This window comes from Podarcis bocagei, assembly GCF_964188305.1.
Source record: "Podarcis bocagei genome assembly, chromosome: 3".
In the NCBI taxonomy this organism is placed as follows: Eukaryota; Metazoa; Chordata; class Lepidosauria; order Squamata; family Lacertidae; genus Podarcis; species Podarcis bocagei.
This window is the reverse complement of record NC_138127.1, coordinates 42,105,701-42,125,365: the sequence shown is the minus strand read 5'-3', so window position 1 is coordinate 42,125,365 and position 19,665 is coordinate 42,105,701.

Genomic DNA, 19,665 nt, shown 5'->3' with positions numbered 1-19,665 from the left:
ACTTAATCTACTCAAACTGGGGGGGAGAGACTACTAAATGAGCTCTACAGTGGTACCTTGGGTTAGAGACGCTTCAGGTTACAGACTCCGCTAACCCAGAAATAGTACCTTGGGTTAAGAACTTTGCTTCAGGATGAGAACAGAAATCGTGCTCCGGCGGCGCGGCGGCAGCAGGAGGCCCCATTAGCTAAAGTGGTGCTTCAGGTTAAGAACAGTTTCAGGTTAAGAACGGACCTCCGAAACGAATTAAGTTCTTAACCCGAGGTACCACTGTACTCTAAAATTTGTTGAATCTCATCTCAGTCAACAGGGAAATTCCGCTAGGAAAATTGTTAATTGTTTCTGACCACTCTTGACTCTGACAGACTCTGTAGCAGTTCTTTAGAAATAAATTTCAGTAGGCTAGGAGGTATATATGGGGAAAGGTGCTTACTCAGACAACATGGTGTGTGATGATGCTGTCTCCATGTTAGTAACCCCACACTTAGGATCACCACCAATCATGCACATCCCTCCAGTCCCTATTTGTGCAACAAGCCCCAATAATTGGTGGGGTTGGTGATAGTGGGGATGAATATCACTTAGGGTCAAACTATTGGACGGAGAGGTTTGGAAGAGGGATTCTTACTGTCTCACAGCAGACTTGGCACAATGGCAATTGGTCCAAGCATATTAAAACTTGGTTAGGTCTCCATCTGGTACGTAGGCTGAGACCCTATCTGCCTGCGGACTGTCTCGCCAGAGTGGTGCATGCTCTGGTTATCTCCCGCTTGGACTACTGCAATGCGCTCTACGTGGGGCTACCTTTGAAGGTGACGCGGAAACTACAACTAATCCAGAATGCGGCAGCTAGACTGGTGACTGGGAGCGGCCGCCGAGACCATATAACACCGGTCTTGAAAGACCTGCATTGGCTCCCAGTACGTTTCCGAGCACAATTCAAAGTGTTGGTGTTGACCTTTAAAGCCCTAAACGGCCTCGGTCCAGTATACCTGAAGGAGCGTCTCCACCCCCATCAGTCTGCCCGGACGCTGAGGTCCAGCGCCGAGGGCCTTCTGGCGGTTCCCTCACTGCGAGAAGCAAAGCTACAGGGAACCAGGCAGAGGGCCTTCTCGGTAGTGGCGCCCGCCCTGTGGAACGCCCTTCCAGCAGATGTCAAAGCGATAAACAACTATCTGACATTCAGGAGACATCTTAAGGCAGCCCTGTTCAGGGAAGTTTTTAACGTGTGACATTTTACTTTATTTTTGGTTTTTATGGAAGCCGCCCAGAGTGGCTGGGGAGGCCCAGCCAGATGGGCGGGGTATAAATAATAAATTATTATTATTATTATTATTATTACATCTGCCCTCATCCACCTTTAAACAAGTATTCCTCAAAAAAAGTTTTGGGCTAGAATAAATCACAGCCACTTAGCTTTGCAAATATCTGAAAATTTTACTCACAGTTCCAGGAGTTACAGCAAACAATTCTCCAACCACTGGCAGTAAAATGAAGAAGGAGGAGGAGGAGGAGGAGGAGGAGGAGGAGGAGGAGGAGGGTGGTTCCAAATGACTTAAAAAGAAAGAACTTTGTTTCCTTACAAAAGAATCATGCAGAAAGATGCAAGCGGTAAAAATCTCTGTTTAGAGAGACTTTTCATTCACATGGTTTGTTTTCAACTGTGAGCCATACTGCAGCTCCAGCTTCTTCCAGGAAGGACAGAGAGAAAGGAAGAGGTAAATGCTTCTGGTGGCCTGCTGAGCCCTTCCCAAGTGGAAACTGAGCTCAGGGCTCAGGTTAACCCTTTTATGCATGCAAGTGCAAGTCAGTAACTGTATATTACAACACAAACTACACATTATTTTGAATGTGTGTAACTCTTTAATATGCAGAGTTTTTATTCTTTAAATAGCAGTTGGTGGGGAACTGAGCAGAATTGGGATTGTGGGAAGAGGGTTAAACCACTTTGCCAATTCTCCCTCTGCCTGCCCCTGTTGAAGTAGCTATTTGTCTTCAAGGGAAGCTTCCATCAGCCATTCTTACAATGAAAGAAAATTCAGTCTGCAGCAAATAGGGTGCTGGCCACAGATATCATAGTTAAACGTTGATTCTTATTGTTGAGGGATATAACCAATATGGGGGCAATGTAAACATCTGTTTTGAATCTCTATTTCAAACTGATGCCGTGACAATCAATGTTCAGTTGCCTGGGATATAATGTTGGATCAGATGCAGAGAGCACAACATACAAATGGCAAGACATTCAGGTCTGTAGGCAAGAGCACTGAACTCATGCCAGAGCAATGGGCTTCATGCCACAGCACTGACTGGCAAAGGAGCTCAGCTGGGATTGATGATCTAAATGACCTTAAATGAGTCCTGAGCTTAGCAACAGGGGCTGAGTCATAGGTAGCAGGTTGTGCTTGTGGAGCCAGTCTTAATTAGAGAATCTATGGAAAGTTGCCTTCTCCTACAACATGCCACTTTACTTGCTTGTTTGAGGAATCTGGAACTCTTTGCTCTGCTGGATCATGTGTTAGCCTGTGACCTAGACTGAGAGTGATGTTGGTGTGTGGGCTGGATGACAGTTCCTTCTTCAAACTATATAGAACTGCTTTAAGAAAGTGTGTTTTATGCTACTTATCCTCCACAACTTTCATTTATTAAACAAATTTTAGATTGCAAGACCCTTTACAAAATAACAGTGTATTGGTTTTATAGAAATACATTCACTCTAATCAATGCCTGTTTTGTTAAATCTGAAGACCTCAACCAAAACTGGAAATAGAGCTACTATGTATATTGGCAAACATGCATTTTATGCCTAAGCTAATATATGTTTCATAAATTGATGCACACCTTATGAACCTGTCCTTTATAGGTTGTATCCCAGGGGACTGAAAAACTTGTTCTTTATCTTCTTTTTTAAATTGGGAGCAGAATCTGAAATATATATTGAAGCCATTCATAGAGAAAATCTGAATGCAACTGACTGGTGTATTTAATTGCTTAAATGTATCAGCTCTGTTAACTAAGTGGAGCAGCAAAAGAAAATAATAGAGATAAAAGAAATTAACTCAATATTTCTAGTCCTCTCTGAGCCATGTTAATTTAAAAACAGAGCCACTACCACAATGTAGTCTATATAAATTAAGATAGCAACCATATTTCAAAATTCATTAATATATATATATATATATATATATATATATATATATATATATATATATATATATATATATATACACACACACACACACACCCCAAAGTTAAAATTGAAGCAATTTTTTAAACCTAGGCTTCGGTATAGATTGAAATCAATGCATTAGTTTTCTTTTCTATATTATTTCAGCAAATGTCTTAACACAAAGAGAAAATTGTTCTCTGGTGTATTATAATTGGTTCTACTACTGCAATATCACAATTGTTAAGAAATAAATGGCAAGGAAATAAATATACCATATATTTGCTGTGGTGTGAAAAATAGAATAATGCTGCAATTCTTTCTGCATCACAAAAACACATATTTTGGAGGTAGGGATGAATGGGCCTAATGCAATCAATGAAAACAAATGAGTCCTCTTGAATGAAACCAAAGGCCTATCTAAACCAAATGCCCAGAGTGTGAGAAACAAGACAAATTTGAGCTCTTAATACAGGATGGCAAATATAACCTAATAGGCATTACTGAAACCTGGTGGGATGAGACTCATGACTGGAATGTAGAAATTGAGGGATATAACATATTTAAAAGGAATAGACCAAACAGGATGGGAGGAGAAGTAGCATTATAAGTAAAGGATGTGTAGACTTGTGAAGAGATCCATGACCTTAGAGGCAGACTGAGAGTACATGGGTAAAAATTGTGGGTGTCTACTACAGACTGCCAAGCTAGACTGAATACTTGGACAATGCCTTCGTACAGCAGATTACCACACATTCAAAAATGAGAGATACAGTAATCATGGGAGACTTCAACTATCCTAATATCTGTTGGAACACAATATCTGTTGGAACACAAACTCTGCCAAGAATATAAGATCCAACAGATTCCTCAGTTGCCTCACTGACAATTTCATGTCCCAGAAGGTGGAAGAAGCAACAAAGGATCATTTTTCTTGGACCTGGTCCTCTCCAACAGAGAGGAACTGATTAATGAAGTAAAAGTACTGTGAACCTTGGGAGGAAGTGACCATGTCCTCCTAGGTTTCATTATACAGAGGTAAGGGAACTGAATGTAGTTGGACATGCACTCTGAACATTAAGAAGGCTGATTTTATTTTATTTTTATTTTTTTAATAAACTTTATTACAATCACATATACTTACACATACAAAGAAAGATTGTACCATATAAAATAGTACAAACAGCATATTAAAACATACACACCTAAAGTAATAGAGAAAAAAAAAAAAACACTACAAAGAAGAAAAATTCCAATCATACCCTTACACACGTTTGACTTCCATTAACCTCAGCTTTGGATTAAGTATTCTATATTATTCTTCTGCAGTTATTTTCATTTTTCTTTACATGTCGTAGAAGTTAACCATCGTCTACTGTTAAGTTATTAATTCTCAAATTAGTCTCAAGGTAACTTATGAATTTAGACCAATCTTCAATCTTTTTACTCGAGCTATCCCGCCTAACATATTGGGTAAGCCTCGCCAGGTCCAAGTATTGATACACTTTCTCCTGCCACTCTCTTATTGTTGGTATTTCTGGGGATTTCCATTTCTTTGCTATTAATATTCTCGCAGCAGTGGCAGCATACTGGAAAAAAATCTGATCTGTCTTTTTTATTTCCTCCCCAACCATCCCTAGTAAGAACGCTTCGGGTTTCTTGGGAAAGTTATACTTTAGAATTTTCTTTAGCTCCTCGTGAATTTGTCCCCAGAAACCCTTCACTTTCTCACAGGTCCACCAAATATGAAAGAAAGTCCCCACCTTATCTTTACACCTCCAGCAAGTGTTATCTGTTGTTCTATACATTTTCCCTAGTCTTGCCGGGGTCAGGTACCAGCGATACATCATCTTATACAAATTCTCACATAGGTCAGCACATACGGTAAATTTCATACCTTTCTTCCATAATGTTTGCCATTTGTCATATCCTATCTCATATCCTAGATCTTTATTCCATTTAATCATTACCTCTTTGATCATCACTTCCTTGTTTTCACTTTCCAGCAGTTGCCTATACATTTTAGATAATAGTTTGTTATTACTCTCCATAATCTCCACTTGAAATCTAGATTTATTTTCTCCCATACCTATTCTCTTATGCTCCCTCCATATTGCGTTAACTTGATGTAGGTGATACCAGTCCTTAATTTTCTCTTTCAATTCATCCTGTGATCTTAATTTCCACCCTTCTTCTGATTTAGTTAAAAGATCCTCATACGTCCACCTTTTACCTGTCATATTTGATTTCTTTATTTTAATAATATCCACGGGTGATAACCACCAGGGGGTGTTTTGTTCAATCACATTTTTCCTCCTATTCCAAACTTCTATGAGTGATCCTCTAACAATATGATTATAAAATCCTCTGTGGACTTTGTCTTTTCCCTGCCAGAGGTAGGCATGCCACCCAAATCTTAAATCAAATCCTTCCAAATCTAATAAGTCAGTATCATTCAGGGTGGCCCATTCCTTTATCCAGAGTAGGCATGCCGCCTCTTAATAGAGCCTTAAGTTTGGTACACCAAAACCTCCTCTTTCCCTGGAATCCATCAGATATTTAAGTTTCACCCTGGGTTTCTTCTCTTGCCAAATATATTTGGTCAAGATCCTTTGCCAGTTTTTAAAGCAGGTGGTACCTTTTATAATTGGTAAACTCTGAAACAGGAATAGCAGTCTCGGGAGGACACACATCTTAATCGATTCCATCCTCCCGGTCCAGGATAAGTTCAGTCTACGCCAGGTGTTCATATCTTTCTTAATTTCCTTCCACAGTTTATTATAATTGTCCTCTACCAAATTGATGTTCTTTGGGGACAACCAAATTCCCAAATATTTCACCTTATTTACTACTTTAATATCCACCTGTTGTTCTAGCTGTAATCTTTCTTGTATTGTCAAGTTCTTTGTTAATATTTTAGTTTTCCCCCTATTTAGTTTGAATCCGGATAATTTACCAAAATCTTCCAAGAGTTCTATCGCTCTGTTGGTGGTTTCAAATGGGTTCTCAAAGAAAAAGACCAGATCGTCTGCATAGGCTTTTAATTTGTATTCTTTCTCTCCAATTCTTACTCCCTTGATATCCGGGGTCGCTCTTATTTTATTTGCGGCTGTTTCTAACACTAAAATAAACAATAAAGGTGACAGAGGGCAACCCTGTCTTGTGCCTTTCCTAATCGGAAAGTATTTAGTCAAATTATTATTGATGATCAACCTAGCCTGTTGCTCAGTATAGATTGCCCTAATACCCTTCAAGTAAGAACCCCTTATACCCACCTTATCAAGTTTTTGTAGCAGAAATTCCCAGGATACGCGGTCGAAGGCTTTTTCTGCATCGACAAAAATAAGGGCCGCTGGCACGTCTGGTCTAGTCTCCAAATACTCCATAATGTCCAATACATGTCGGACGTTGTCTCTCAATTGCCTACCCGGTAGGAATCCCACTTGGTCTCTATGTATATATCTATTTAATAGTTTTTTAAGTCTGCTTGCCATAATATCACCAAAGATCTTATAGTCACAGTTTAAGAGTGAGATTGGCCTATAATTTGTTATATCTGTCTTTTCATTTTCAGTCTTAGGGACTAACGTAATATACGCCTCCTTCCAGGAGCTAGGTATTCTCCCTTCTTGAAGAGTGTTATTTATTACCTCCGTTAAGGCCGGAGCTAACAAGTCTATCAGTTTTTTATAATATTTTGCAGGCAGACCGTCCGGACCAGGGGACTTCCCGTTTTTCATCTTATTGATAGCATCCCGGACCTCTTTTACAGAAACCACTTTGTTTAGTTGCATGCAGTCCTCTTCCGTAAAGAATTTCCTTTCTTCTTGGTCTAAATAATTCTCTATTTCTACACTACTCTCTTCTCCTTTTTCGTACAGCTTTTCAAAGAAAGTAACAAACCTATTTTCAATTTCCTCTGAGTCTTCTATCACCCTTTCATCTATAATAAGTTTATTAATCACATTTTGTTTCTTTCTTTTCCTAAGCTGCCATGCAAGTAACTTCCCCATTTTGTTGGCCGACTCAAAATATTTTTGTCTCGTAAATTTAATTTTCTGTTCTACCTCTTGATTCAAAATGGCTGAGTATTGGGACTGCAGCACCCTCACCGTTTGATTGATCCTTTCATCTGTCGGGTCTAGAGCAAGTTTTCTTTCATAGTCCCTCAATTGTGCCATGATATCTTCCTTCTTTTTCTCCCTTAACTTCTTTCTATAGCTATTTTGCTGTATTAGAAAACCCCTTAGGACAGCCTTACCGGCGTCCCATACCAGCTCTATTGGGGTATCTCTATTCAGGTTCATCTCCCAATACTCTCTCAAAGTTTTTTTTGCCATGTCCAATACTTCCTCATTTTCAAATAAATATTCATTCATCCTCCACCTTAGCTGCCCTTTCAATTCGTTTTTAATTTCCAGGGTCAAGGGGCAGTGATCTGACAGGGTCCTGGGTAATATCTCACATCTCTTAACTCTCCATACCATAGCCCTAGTCACCCATATCTGGTCAATCCTGCCCCAGCTCTGGTGGGGCTCTGAATAATGGGTGAATTGTTTTGTAGTGGGATTCCGGTACCTCCAGATGTCGATTAGGTCTAGATTTTCCACTAACTCATTAAATGAGTTAGGGAGCTTCCCCCTATTTGCATTCCTCTGATTCTCACTTCTGTCTATACTCGGAGTTGGGACCCCGTTCCAATCTCCCAATAAGATTAACTTATAAGGTTCTAATTCTAACAACATACTTTCTAATTTTCCGAGAAACTCAGTTCTTTTTGTATTTGGTGCGTAGACCGACACTACGTTAATTCTTTCCCCTCGAAAATTTAATTGGATACCTAATATTCTGCCCTCCTCATCCTTGCAAATTTGTTTTGGTTCCCACCTTTCTTTGGCGTAAATTACCACTCCTTTTTTTTTGTTTACATCCGAGTTTACAAATTCTACTCCCAGTTTTTTATTCACTAAAATGTGTCTATGTCTCTTAGCGATATGGGTTTCCTGAAAACAAATTACATCATATTTCTTATTTCTCAAAGCTTTTTGAATTTTATTCCTTTTAATTTTCTCATTTAACCCATTCACATTCCATGATAAAAGTTTTAGAGTGTCCAGTATTGTCTTAGTTCTCTAACTACTTTACCTCAAATCAAAACTCCAGTTAAAAACCGACGCCTTTATTTCCTAGGAGCCCCTCCTCTTCAACCGCCTCTCCTCCCACTGCGGTTTCTTCATCTTCGTCTCCTGAGTTTAACCCCCTTTCTCCTTGGTCTTTCACGCTCCCCTCCCTCCCTTCCTTCCCTTCTCGCCCATTCCCTTTCACCTCTTCTTTACTTCGCACTCTATATTCAATCCTTCCTAACTCTTTTTCATATCTTCTCAGAAACTTCTCTGTTTCTTGTATGTCCGTTAATTTAAATTTCTTATCTTTATAGAAGAAAGTAACCCCCTCAGGGAACTCCCATCTAAATTGTATTCCATTTCTCTTTAAGGCGGCAACCACTTGTCTGTAGCCCTCTCTTTTCCTTAATAATCTAATTGGAATCTCTTTGTAGATGATAATGGGCCTGCCTTCGATTCTAAGTTTGTTGCGGTAACTCGTCCTTAAAATTAGGTTTCTCATTTCTAAGGAATTAAATATCACCAAACAGTCTCCCAAGAATTTGTTAATTTTTAGATGCTGTGGTCTAGACATTCTAAATGCACTGTCAATCGTTAAAGCTATCTCTTCCTCTTCTAAACCCAGCCATTTAGAGAGCTCTTTAATCATTTTCTTTCTAACATCCTCATTTCTCTCTTCTGCCACGCCTCTAAATTTTAAATGGAGCTGCTTTTGTCGCATGTCGGCCATGGCAAGGTTGTCCCAAATCCTATCCTGTGCTTTATTTAATTCCCCCAACTCTTCCCTCATCCTCCCTGTTTCTCTTTTCTGTTCTCTCAGTTCTTTCTGAAGTTTCTTATTAGACTCTTCAATCATCTTAGATTTTACTGACAAATCTTGAATTTTTGATGAGAGCTCTCCTACTGCTTCCTCTATTTTTTTATCAATCAGGTCTTGCATGTCCCCTAGCTTATTTTCCATATATGTTTCGTTTTGTTTAAATTCTTCCTTTATTTTAATCCATAAGCTATCTAGGTCTTTAATCTCCTCCTGACGCGATGTCTTTCTTTCCCCTGGAGTCCCACCCATTTTTTTTAGATCCTTCCCTTCCTTCCCCATCATTATTCTTCTAATCTTTCCTCCTTTCCTTTCAAAGAGCGTCCTCCGGGGGCAGTATATATTATGTCCGATCCTACTATATCTTATATCCCTTCATATAAACTCATGAACACAAAGACACGTATAAACACGTATAAACTCGTATAAACCCCCGGTGACCGCCGATGACCACAATCCCTCAATATGCTTTCTTGGATAGGAGGAAAAGGAAAGCCGCTGGGAAGATATCAGTCCAAAAGTATCAATTAATCCGCTCCAGGTCTTAACTTTCTCTTTTGCTTCTCTCAGTCCTTTCCAAGTCCTTTACCCACCCTCACCTGCGACGCGCCCAACACCCAGTAGGAGGGGGGGAGGGAAGAAAAAAAAAGTCAAAAGCAGAGGGGGAGAGGGTAACTCTTGAGCACGTGATTGTCCTGCCCCGCTTCTTACCCAATACAGTCAAATATAGTCCTGGTTAATTTACTCCCGGCATTTCAGGATCTTCAAGCACCTTGAACACTTTACGCTCCATATACTCTTCTCGCCATGCAATTGCAGTCACTGTGGTAGTCACCGTAGCAATCCTAATTGCAATTTAGGCTCCCTCTCGGAGTTACCTCTCGGAGTTACCTACTCTCTCCTCATTCCCGTCGCAACTTAGACTCAGACGTGAGAGAGGGCTCTGTACAGATTGATTCAGCTCGCGTTGTCTGTATATATATCCTCAAGGAAGTGGGTAGCGTTGGAAATAAAAATCAAAGAGGTTCAGCAACATAATCAAAATGGAGCCTCTCCGGAGGACTTGGAAAGGCGTTAGCCACAATCTATGTCCCAAGTTTGGCGTTTTGCTTATATAATAAAGTTTAATAAAGTCAATAAAAAGAATCGTTATGGCCCGTATTTATTGTCAGTTCGGCTCTAGTTTACTCAGTCAGACTGTTTACTAACCTTCTCACTCCTGCGACTCTCTTTCTGCGCCATCTTGCCTCCACTGCCGAGGAAAATCCCAAAAAGGCCAACAGAAAGTAAAAAAAAATACCTAGGCGTCTCCTGGCTTCACATCAACTGCGCACTTAACTAGTAAGCACTTCAGGCAAAAAGAAAACCTTTCCATACGCCGGAGACCCCGTTCTTATATCCAAGGGGTTCCGACGCTTTCGCAGTTGAAGCTCCGGGCGTTTCGCTGTGGAATCGGCACTTCCCAATTTGCGCTGGCGGTCGTCGTTCTCTCGCGCTCTCTCTGTCCTTCCAGAGAAGGTAGAAACGACCGCGTCCGCGCTGCAGGCGGCCTCTCCCCCAAGGGTTCCCCCCCTGAGGTTTCGGGGTACGCTGCGCCCTTGCGTCTCACCCACGTTTTCCACAGCGCCCAGAAAGCTCAGAGCTAGCTTTCTGCGCTTCCTCACTGCTCGCGTCCGGAACCGGAAGTAAGAAGGCTGATTTTAAAAAGCTTAAGGACCTACTGGATGAGATCCCATGGTCAGAAATACTCAAAGAGAAGGGAGTCCAAGATGGATGGGAGTTTCTTAAAGGTGAAATACTGAAGGCACAAATCCAGACAATTCAACAAGAAAGAAAAGTGGGAGGCATCTAAAGAAACCAGTGTAGCTGCATAAGGAGATGAGCTGAGATTTCAGAAGGGCAAGTATAAGAAATGTTAGAAAAAGGAAATCGCAAAGGGGTATACACGGGTAGCCAACAGTTGCAGGCTGAATACAAGGCAGGCTTAAGCTCAGAATGAGCTCAGGCTTGCAAGAGAGGTTAAGAATAATTTAAAGGATTTATTTGGCTATGTTTGAAGCAAAAAGAAGAACCCGCAAGTGGTAGGTCCTCTGCATGGAGAAGATGGAGAAATGCTATTGGGTGACAGAGAGAAGGTGGAACTCCTCAACACTTTCTTGGTCTTTGTCTTCACCCAAAAGAAAAGCAATGCCCAGCCTGGTGATAACAGAACAAATGTTGTAAGGAGGGAGCTGCAGTTCAAGATAAGGAAAGAGGTGGTAAAGAAACACCTAGATACTTTAAAGGAATTCAAATCTCCAAGGCCTGGTGAGCTACTGTGTCTATGTATGTGTTACCTTTGTAGTGGCTTGGTAAATCATATTTTATCATTTAGAGAACAAGCAGAAATGAGCCTCACCTCACCCATTCTCCCCTCTCCCTCTGATCTGAAAACCTCTGATCTGATTAACCTCAACAAACTGGCCTTATTAATTTAAAACCATAGTTTAAGAAACAGGATCCTTTCAGCAAACCATAGTTAAGTTTCATCACAATTTAGGGCCCGGACAGCAAAACTTGTTTGTAACCAGTTGGCCACCTCTACCAGGGTTGCCTCCAGTGATAACCTCGGCAAATGTTTATTTACATGTGTGCAGACACACACCATAGAGACACAGATACATGCACACTCGCCACATATTCAGCACATACACTTGCAGACACTCTCCCCAATGCTGAGACAGTGTTTCAGAGAAACAGCTTCCTTCCACCCTACCCATCACAACAATGATGGAGTGGAATGAACACAGCCTTTCGCTCTTCACAGATCAGACTCAGGAAATATGGATGCATTCAGATATAGGTCTCCATAGAAAGGGACCAAGCCCTTTCCTGCTGCTATGATGTTGCACGCTCATATGTGAACTGATTTTACCTGTGTGGTGCCTTCCAAATACAACACATATGTCTCTGGACAGGTTCCTAGCTATGATAACATGCCTAAGGATATCAGACCAGCAGAAAGTTGGCCTTAAAGAGGTGGCTTAATTGGGTGCTTCAGTATACGCTGCCTTTTTCTCTCTCCTCCTGAACAATCATGTCGCTTTTTCCTCACAGATGTAAGTGGAGCAGAAATGCTTCCATTGTGACACCATTACATTGTCGGAGATCTGATCTGTCAGATTTTATCTGTGTCAGCAGCAGCCTTGTGAAAGCAAAACCATCGTTATCATTTAATTGCCTTAATCCAGGACAAATATAATCTCGGGGATAAGGGATCCTGGTTTTTACAGCATAAGTTAATCAAAACAGCAAGTGGCCACGAGATAAAAATAGATGAATATTCTTTCGCCTGAAAATTAATGCTTCAGTCATCAGGGTAAGACTGGCGGGTTTGGCAGCATTTTAAGGAGCATGCTTGTTAAAATACAGTTGCTGTAAAAATGTGTGACGAATTATGAAACTTTATAGTGATTGGGAAGCAGTGAAGAGCAATTCTGATATAGGGGAGCTTTGTATATTTTCACTGCCCTCATGCAATTCCATGCAACTTGGCGTTAATTTTTCAGAGTCTCTATGAATGGCCTATATCATTTATATACTGGATGCCCTGTTGGTGATCCTGCTTATGAGGAAAATATGTTTGCCAGCAACATGGGACAAGACCTTCTCTGCCGTGGCACCCTAGCTGTGGAACTTCCTCCCTTCAGCTATTTGATGGTTCCCATTAATGATGACCCAGTTGTGATACATTCACCACAGTAGTAGAATTCATCATTATCAATTATTATTATTATCATCATCATCATTATCAATTATTTCTACTACTACTACTGGTGGTGGTTGTTGCTCTACTAGTACTGATTTTTCAATATATCTCACATTTGTTTCCTCTTTATCTTCATCCTTATTACAGTGTTTGAGGATGCCAGACATGAACAAGTTGACTTTTTGTCTTTATTCAGCTTTATAAAACCTGTTGCCCCGTAAATATATTTGATTTGTACCATAAACCTGATATAAACTGTGGAAGCCCATGCATTTTATGATTGCCTTTTCCTGTATTCATGAGCTTTATATTTACAACGCTCACGCATTTCCACTTCGGTACCTACACAGCAGGAAACTATACTTTTTTTGGGCAGAGGGCCAAGACATACACAGAGGGCATATATTTCCATGTCATTCGGAACAGGATCTTTGTAAATGCTTGATTCATGTGCAAATGGGTATTTGTCACTCAAACATTTACACTAACCTAAGATATTGACTTGGCAGCCACAGGCATGCCAGTAACTGAAAGAGCCATGCCTATCTCAAATTCAGTTTGTGCACAAACACTGTATTTATCCACTGAAGCTCAGTTGCCAAAGATGTAGCCTGCCATATCTTATGCACACTTACTTGGGAACAAACTTCATAGAATACAGTGGGATTTACTACTATGTATACTTACACGGGATTGCACTGTTAGTAGAAATGTGAGATTCGGTTTTCCCTTTCTTCTCTGTTCCTTGGCTTCCCAGCCCTCACTCAGTACCACTGCTTCTAGAATATTTTGCCCCTTCTTGACGAGAGTGAATAATTCCCCTTAACTTGATGCAAGATCACACACAGACATTGGCAGCACAACTAAACTGCTATGGTCTGTTCTTTGTCGTGGACTTTCTGATATTTAAACTCACCCAAACCAGTTTGGGATCCCATTTAGCACAAGTGTCTGCCTCCATGTCCTATATTCTCAGCACCAAGCAGCAGCCAATATGGGCTGGGTTCCTCTGCCTTGCGTAGATGTATAGGAGAATATTTGGGCTGCTCCAGCTTATCAGGCAGCAGTGAAGCTGAAGCTACCAACATTCACTGCTGGTTCATAGCTCACTCGGTAGAGCACGGAACTCTTAATCTCAGAGTCATGGGTTTGAGCCCCTTGTGGTGCAAAAGATTCCAGCAGTGCAACCAGATGACTCTTGTGGTCCCTACCATCTCTGTGATTCTATGATTCTATTAGTGATACAGAAGCCCTGGCTGTCTTTATATATTTTCAGCCTATCAACTAAAGCACCCAGATAACTTAAGAATAAGCTTTACTAACTATGCAGGTTGTCAAAGGGCCTCTTCAACCACCCCTTTTATTGCGTTCCATGATGATTTATGCTCATGATGCTGTGATGGCAGGCATACATGATCTTTACATTCCACCTTGGTATCTATTTAACACATAGCTGTCAATGTTTCCCTTTTTTTAAAGGAAATTCTCTTATTCCGAATAGGATTCCTCTCAAGAAAATGGGAAAGTTGACAGCTATGATTTAACATGGAGGCAAATCTGACTCCACCCTTCCCTAAGTACTTGTTTTCTGACACAAGGCAACTAAGAGAGCAATCCTGCGCTCCCATGAAGAGTGGCCGAGAGGTTGCAGGATACGGTGAACCTCCTTTTCTGCAGATGGAGAGGGCAATCCGTGGTTGGATACCTTCCCTGTGCAATCAAATAAAACTCTGCTGCCATTGCTGACACACCCTCATTAAGGGTCAAAACTGGGTGTCCCAGGGCAGAGGCAGATCAGGGGCAAGTTTGGCTCTAGAATGGGTCAGAAACTACATCAGCCTTGTATCTGGTTCAGACATTTCCCCTCCCACTGGAACAAACTGAAAGAAAAATATCCTAAAAGGGAAAAACAACAGTGAGGAGGTGGGAATGGTCTCTCCCCCCCCCATCCTGCCAGGTATGAGCCCTGCATGGCAGTTTCTCCACCACTATCTCCCTCTTCCCCCAACCTTCATAGGGTTGCATTTGCTAGAACTTTTGGGGGTTCTGTGGCCCCTTGGGAAATACAGCACAGCAATACATTTGTTTCAGCTAATGAATGTTGGGCTGTGCAGGGACCAAGGTAATATTTGATGTAATTCCCATTACTTTGAAACACGTTTCCCTTCAGTGTTATTTAGAGATTGCAATTCCCCAAAGATACAGCTTCTGACAGCCATTCTAAATTCTTTAGCACCTGGGGAGTCAAATTACAATAAATCTCATAAAAATCCTAGCTCCGAAATTGAAATGAATAATGGTATTTAGAAAATGTGATTTAGATGTCTGGATAGATCCGCTCGTACATTCTAATCGCCTCCCACAAGTCTGCCTGTCTGTGCTTGCATGCTGTTCTTTTGCATAATATAGCCATTCATGTGGGACTAGCCTAAAAGTTATTTCTGGACTATTAATATTTATGAGGTTTGGTGGGACCATTGCTCTTGCTTTAGAGGCACCTAATGTAACAGGGCAATTAAAGGACTAATGTGGAGGCGGAATGCCTTTCTATAACACACACAAAACAATGTAATATCGGCATCCATGGCCTCACTGCTTCCTTGTTTCCAAATCCTCAGTATTCCAATACTTTTGCTACATGAGCACGAAGGAATAATCATGTGGCTTTATGACATATTTTATGGTGACTCACAAAATCTAAACACAAAGTTAGGTACTTACCTTTGTTTCCTTTTCCTCTCTTTATCTTGTCAATAGATTAGGCACTTTGAACTTACCCTTCTTTCTCCAAACGCACCATCTTATACTGCTATGCTCAACAAGCCTTCCCAGTTTGGGGAACACCTTTTTAGGCATCATGGGTGACTGGGGTTGGAGGTGAGGCTACAGAAGTGCTGCTGACATAGTGTTGTGGGTAAACAACAGAGCTGCGTTAACAAGAAGTTTCTCACTCAGAACCTGCCCCTGCCTTTAACTCACTAAGTGAGTTCAACTCTCTCCATTTCAGTTTCCCATCTACAATATAGGGATGATAATATAATGTTGTATGTACAAAGCCATGTGATGTATGTGTAAAAGAGCACTTTGGAATTCAAATGAAATTTAATAGGCCCATGATAAAACTGCTTTCTAAGAGGGCATGCTAAATTTCCTTTGATGTCAATAGTAATATAACAGAGCTAATCGAGAAGAAGGAATTGAGACTTGCACACACAGCATACCCCTCAACTGTCTGGGGAAAACTGGGACATCCTGTTTTTTCACGTGAGAGGGCAGCGGCCATTTTGGGTGCCACAATCTCACCCCCAAAAAAGCGTGGCCCCAGAAGACAGTGTCTCAGTTTTTTGCCTTGATGTGTTAGAGGGTTTGACCAGTGCTTTTTTCTGGAGATACTCAAGGGTTAAAATTGTGGCACTTACTGTAATAACTTCATAGTGGGCACCAGCCATTTTTTTCCTAGAAGAAAAGCACTAGGTATGACACTAGGTCTTGCTTTGAATCCAAGTGTGCTTGTACACTTGCACATTTCCCTCTCCTAACCTAAAACATGGCCAGTTTAAAGGGTTCTAATAGTTTAAAGGCTCCAGTGCCTTTCTAGGTTTTCCTGTTTTTTAACCTGGGAACTTCCAGCTTCTCTGAGAAATGTTTGGAAGCTTTCAGCCATAGTGGTAGGTGGAAGTGGACCACTGCAGCTCTTTTATTTCCAACCTTTGCAGGCAGCTTATTAGAAAGGGAGGTTTTGCAGAGCTGGAAAAAACTCCCTGCTTTTATCCAGGTGGTTCTATAGGTGGAGATTTATTATGGTAGTTAACACATTCACAGGTAGGTCATGGCTGGATTCATATTATTCAGCTATTATCTTTGGGGACTCCTCTATTCTCTTTTGTAACTCATTTCTGACCATCCTCGTTAGAGAACACCCTGGCTCTCTGCCAGACTGCCCCAAAGTGTTAAACTCTGTTCCCAGTGGGAAAGCACAATTATAACACACTGCCACGGGGCTTAGCATTTTGTGTTCAGCTTTTCAAGCCAGTTAATGAGTTCAACGGATGTGCAAGCCACCCTCCATTCCTCATATGTGACATGAGGAAGGATACATTTATGGTGCGGCAAGAGAAATCAGCGAAAGGAAACCACACTTGAATCTTATGGTTCTTACCTGATTGCTGCTTCTCATTAAAAAGGGAAGAGGAGGGCTTATTATCTGTCCATGTTTGATGGTAGCTAATAGCAGCTAGCAGTGTGATGCAGGTGGGACTGCATTGCCCTCCTGCAAGTTACCAAGGCAGGGGGGTTTCAATGCAGCTGGGAGCTCAGCACAGTGCGGGATCAGCACCAGAAATGTCTGCTACTTTCCCAACACAATGCAGAGCTTGGTCAGAGGCAAAGGTTAGCAGGGTCAGAAGCTAAAGTGCTTGTGGCTCTTTCCTTTGTACTGTAGGCTACATTCCATCCCCACAACAACCAAAGGTTTCTGCACCTCTCCAGCCAGGCAAGGAGGAGCGTTGCCACTGTTCAAGGACATGTTCCAGACTTACAAAAGCTCTCAAGGAGAGATTGGAGGAGGGGCAGAGAGAGGTGGAGCTTGGGAGTGGGGCATGGCCTGCCCCGAGGGCTGTATTTGCCTGTGGACCTCCATCCCAGTTCTATACGTGACTTTTCCACCTTGTGGTTTTCTCTCTCCCATCAGTGTCACCGGCACGTTTTTCGAATTGCCTCTTAACTGCTAGCGACACCATCTATTTCTTCTTCATTAACCTTAGATGGCCCCATCCCAGAAACCTCATCATGCTTCCTGACAAAATTGTCTTGCCATGTGCTGTAATTGCTGCCATAATGCATCTTTCAAATTCAGTGCAGCAGCAAGACATTGTGATCCACCACAACACTCAGGAACAGAAATATGCTCCAGTATAAATTGATCGCTTTCCAACTTTCAACCTGCAATGAACTCTTTCCATGGTGACTCATCATTTGCTGGGGAACACACACACACACAATGCCCAATAAAATTGAAATAAACCATGGCAACTGTTAATTCTCTTCCACCTACTGGCTTTGGAATTAAGTTCAGGAGCAACCGTCATAGCTGGCTGTAGAGCAGTACTGCAACCAAGAAGCTGTGGAGTAACAGCAGATGAGGCAATACAATGAAATTTGCTTGAATTTGAGATTTCAAAGGCAGAATTAACATCCGGGGGGAATTTCCAGCTGGAGCCTTTAGGGTGCTGTTGAACTAGACTGCCCAAGGAAACAGGCAAAAGTGATAAAGTCCTATGCAAGTACAGATTGCCTTGAGTTCTAGAACAGGGAACTCGGGCATCACAGTGGGAATTCAACACTTGATCTGGAAAGAATCTTACCAAAGGCGTAACAGAAGATGTGTGCAATGGTGGCAAAGACAGGTGAGTGGATTGAATAAAGGGAAAGAGTTTAAGGCCCCCCATTCCCTCACAGATTTCAAGGCACCCGAGGAAGCCACTAGATCTAGTACACAGTGTGTTAACCCATTCAGACACCTTGTCAAGAAGGAGGGGAGGGAGGGAGATAACCAGAGGGGAGAAAGATCACACTTTACTCCAAGGCTAAGGTTTCATCCCCTTTTCTTCCTCTCACCTCCTTCAAAACTCAGGAATGTTGAACCCCAAACCTGAGTGCTATTTATTTACATTTCATGTTTTGCGCATCTACTTTTGCCCTAAGCTTGTGTTCTGCAGATATGTCCTGTCTCTCAGAAGTGTAAATTCATATTTTAAATGAAACATTATTATTAAGTTCTAGTTTTATTATTTTTAATGCAGCAAGTAGGTAGGAGGTTCATCCTTGGAGAGAACATCAAATGAATTCTGAAGCTAGAAATGCTTTTGTAGCTAATTAATTTAGGATATCACTACATCCATGATGTAAAATAGGCAACCTTTATGCTTTTGATATGTAAACATGAGTGTTGTAAAGAGGATGTAATTAAATGTTTGCCTGCCTAAAGGAAAGAGGAATTCAGATATAGCATCAGCAACATTCTTAAAGCAGTCAGCTAAGCATGTGACTGTATTAAGGATGGAGAAAAATGTGTCTTGGATTAAGAACGTAAGAGCCCCAGTGGATCAGGCCAACTAAACATAGTGGTTAAAAAAAATTGAATTGTGCAAAGAGCTAATAGAGAGATATTATTATCTATCTGTCAAAACATTAGAGCTCTGGGGCAATCAATGAAACAAATTATGTTAGCCATAATAAATCAGAACGGGGCTTCTGTGTTCAAAGGCAGTACATTTCTGATTAAGAGTGGCTGGAGACACACAACTGAAGACGGTATTTATTTCCAATGTGCTCTGTGAATGCTTGACCAGGTGGACTCTGATTTGATCCAGCAAAGCCATCCTCAAAGACAACAGACAGCAACAGGTTTGCCATAGCTTCACCTTCTAGGGAGGCAGAGTTCGTTCTATAGTTCCCAGACAAGGCAGAACACTACAGTATTTTTTTTTAAGCCCCCAAATCTCTTCTTCCTTTTGCACATCACATGCTGCCTTCTTTCCCCTTTCTCCAGGGAATGTATAGTTATTTGTATATGGTTTGTTCATTTGATATGTTCTTCTGTTCTTGTGGGATTTTTATTGTACATTGCCCTGAGCTCCTTCTAGAAGGAAGGCAATTCAGATTTATGATATGCAAACAACTTTTTAAAATATAATAAGGTCCAGTCAAAAAATTGAGTTTGGATCAAAAATAATTCAAAAATTTGCTGATGTTTATATTTAATATCATCTAAACAACATATCAGAAGGTTACTACTTTTTCTTAAAACTGT